This window comes from Coregonus lavaretus, assembly GCF_964263955.1.
Source record: "Coregonus lavaretus genome assembly, chromosome: 3".
Lineage (NCBI taxonomy): Eukaryota > Metazoa > Chordata > Actinopteri > Salmoniformes > Salmonidae > Coregonus > Coregonus lavaretus.
In genome coordinates, this window is record NC_139990.1 from 53,534,968 (window position 1) to 53,538,231 (window position 3,264).

General features: G+C 44.4%; 1 long non-coding RNA gene across 1 annotated transcript; it reads left to right on the forward strand.

Annotated features, from left to right (window-relative positions):
• The first annotated feature begins 1,951 nt into the window (after positions 1-1,951).
• LOC311122419 lies at positions 1,952-2,608 on the forward strand. Its single transcript, XR_014612436.1, has 3 exons — positions 1,952-2,027; positions 2,128-2,215; positions 2,428-2,608. It is a non-coding gene; the product is annotated as an uncharacterized lncRNA (long non-coding RNA).
• The last annotated feature ends 656 nt before the right edge of the window (positions 2,609-3,264 follow it).

The following is a 3,264-nucleotide window of genomic DNA, read 5'->3' on the forward strand; positions in this document are numbered from 1 at the left end:
ATGCAAAGCTGTGCGCATTAAGAAAATACACAACAAAAATAAACGCAACATACAACAATTTCAAAGATTTTACTGAGTTATAAGGAAATCTGTCAATTGAAATAAATTCATTGGGCCCTAACCTATGAATTTCACATTACTGGTAATACAGATATGCATCTGTTGGTCACATATACATTTTAAATAAAAGTAGCGGCATGGATCAGAAAAGCATTCAGTATCTGGTGTGACCCCCATTTGCCTCATGCAGCATGACACATCTCCTTCGCATAGAGTTGATCAGGCTGTTGATTGTGGCCTATGGAATGTTGTCCTGCTCCTCTTCAATGGCTGTGCGAAGTTGCTGGATATTGGCGGGACTTGGAACACGCTGTTGTACGTGATTATCCAGAGCATCCCAAACATGCTCAATGGGTGACATGTCTGGTGAGTATGCAGGCCATGGAAGAACTGGGACATTTTCGGCTTCCAGGAATTGTGTACAGATCCTTGCATCATGGGGCCGTGCGTTATCATGCGGAAACATGAGGTGAATGCGGCAGATGAATGGCACGACAATGGGCCTCAGGATCTCGTCAGGGTATCTCTGTGCATTCAAATTGCCATTGCTAAAATGCAATTGTGTTCATTGTCCGTAGCTTATGCCTGCCCATACCATATATGCCTGCCTGTACCATTATGGCAATTAACATTTCTGCAGTCAGCATGCCAATTGCACATTCCCTCAACTTGTGGCATTGTGTTGTATGACAAAACTGCACCTTTTAGTGGCCTTTTATTGTCCCCAGCTCAAGGTGCACCTGTGTAACGAGCATGGTCCTGTGTGGCTCAGTTGGAAGAGCAGGGCACGTTCAACTTCAGGGTTGTGGGCTCAGTTCCCACGGGGGACCAGTACTGGGAAATAAAGTATGAAATGTATGCTCTCATGACTATAAGTCGCTCTGGAAAAGAGCATCTACTAAATGACTAAAATGTAAATGTAATCATGCTATTTAATCAGCTTCTTGATGTGCCACACCTGTCAGGTGGATGGATTATCTTGGCAAAGGAGAAATGCTCACTAACAGGGATGTAAACAAATGTGTGAATTTTTTTGTTGCATTTTTTTTTTAAATAAGCTTTTTGTCCATATGGAATATTTATCTATTATTTTAGCTCATGAAACCTAGGACCAACACTTTTTTGCATTTATATTTTTGTTCAGTGTAGACGCCAGGTTCAAATAGAAGCCTGTCTCTTAATAAGCGCCTATTGTGTAGAGTGATTTAAGAAAATAAATGCTGCCCATTAATTTAAGTTTTATGGTAATTTAAGACTACTAGCCTTGTTAGTTGAGTGTTTTGACTTTTGGCTAATAATGCATAATGGTGTGTGCTTCATCTTTGCAAAGCAGCCTAATTCTGCAGTGTTGTGTGTGTGTGTGTGTGTGTGTGTGTGTGTGTGTGTGTGTATATAGGCTGTTATGGTCCCGGGACACACTCTTTTCATGGCACTTCGATACCAAGTGATTTTCGTAGCAGGTAAGGAGAGCATTTTCCTAACCTTAATTTCAGTCTCCTAACCTGCTATGTTAATTATCCTAACCTGCTGTGTAAGTTCTCCTCACCTGCTATGAAAACGTCACTAAAGTATCGAAGTGCCATGAAAAGAGTTTCCCTTATGGTGCCTGACCTAGTCTAGCTCTTGTCTTGGTAAGGCTGATGCTCACTGAAAATCTGCTTCTCTTTTCACTCAGAATGCCAGTAAGGAGGAAAGTGTTTACATTAGAGGCACTTTAGTCAACAAGATGAAGATCAAACAACATGCACAAACTAAACCACTGCACACAAAAAATAAGGGGACAGAACGCCATGGAAACCTGGGTATAACACACACAGAACATGACCCACAGTCAGGCGATGACTCCACCGGCAGAGATGAATCAGACTTTACCCAAGCCCTCTCCAAAGAGCACCAGTTCAAATCATCATTCAGATTCTAGTCCACTCCACAAGGATCCTGTGGTAGTGCTAACCAGGTTGGCTGATGTAAGTAGGATTAATGTTTTCTAATGTGTCTAGTATTGTGGCAATATCATTAAGATTGTTAATGCATACTTGTAGTTTCTGTCTCTTTCTAATCCACAAGGTGGTGGTTAAGACACTTCTGAGAGACATTAAAGTGTGTTTGGTGAAGGAGGAGACGGATGCCAGGAGGGATGAATGCAACAATGGAGGTAGGACATACTGTTTATCATACTCCAGTCTACTCCCAACAGTGCAGTTTAAATGATTGATGGTTACTGGAAAATTCATATTAAAAAGGTTTTAATTTGATATCGGCAATGACTATTGAATGAGGAAAATGACATTTGACATTATTGTCTCTTCCCTTCCTCCCCTCTTATCATACCCATCTCTTCTCTCCCTCTCTATCCCTCACTCTCAGGTTCTTCTCAGTTTTTTCCTTGTCCACACTGCACCATCTCCTTCACTGACTGTTACTTCCTGGAGAACCACATCAAGACCAAACACCAGAAGCAGTACCTGGCCATGTTGAAAAGCCAAGTCTCAAAGAGTAAAACCGTGTACGGCCCCACACACAGCTGTCCCCACTGTAGCTGCATGTTCCATACACCACGACAGCTATACATACACACCCGCAAGGCCCACCCCTCTGCCCTTCCCCAGAAACCTGCCCCTCCCCAGAAACCTGCCCGTCCCCACAGGGTTCAGGAGAAGTTCCACACCTGCCCGCAGTGTTCCCGCAGATTCAAGTACCTGGGCAGCCTGCTGAAGCACTGCAAGAGTTTGCAAAAAATGGCCGTTGCTCTCACCGAAGGACACATCAGTTGCGCGGACTGTGGGAAGAGCTTTGAGAATTGCTGGGGCCTGGGGCCTCACCGGTGTCACGGACCAGAGGGTTCTAAACCTAAGGACACTAAGCCTGTGATCTGTCTGGAAGTCGGCTTCCAATGCTTAGAGTGTGGCAAGATCCTCACTACTCCTACGAGCCTGAACACTCACATGCGCATCCACACCGGAGAGAAGCCTTATGTCTGCAAGGAGTGCGGCAAGCGCTTCTCAGATACCAGCGCTTACCGTTATCACTTGTTAATACACAATGGGGTCAAGCCATTCAAATGCCAGGACTGCGGGAAGTCTTTCAAACAGAAGTCGCTCCTCAGGAAACACATGACTGTTCACTCTGGTGAGAGGAAGTACTCCTGCTCCCAATGCGACAGGCAGTTTGCATACAGGGAGAGTCTGAAGCTTCACCTGCGCA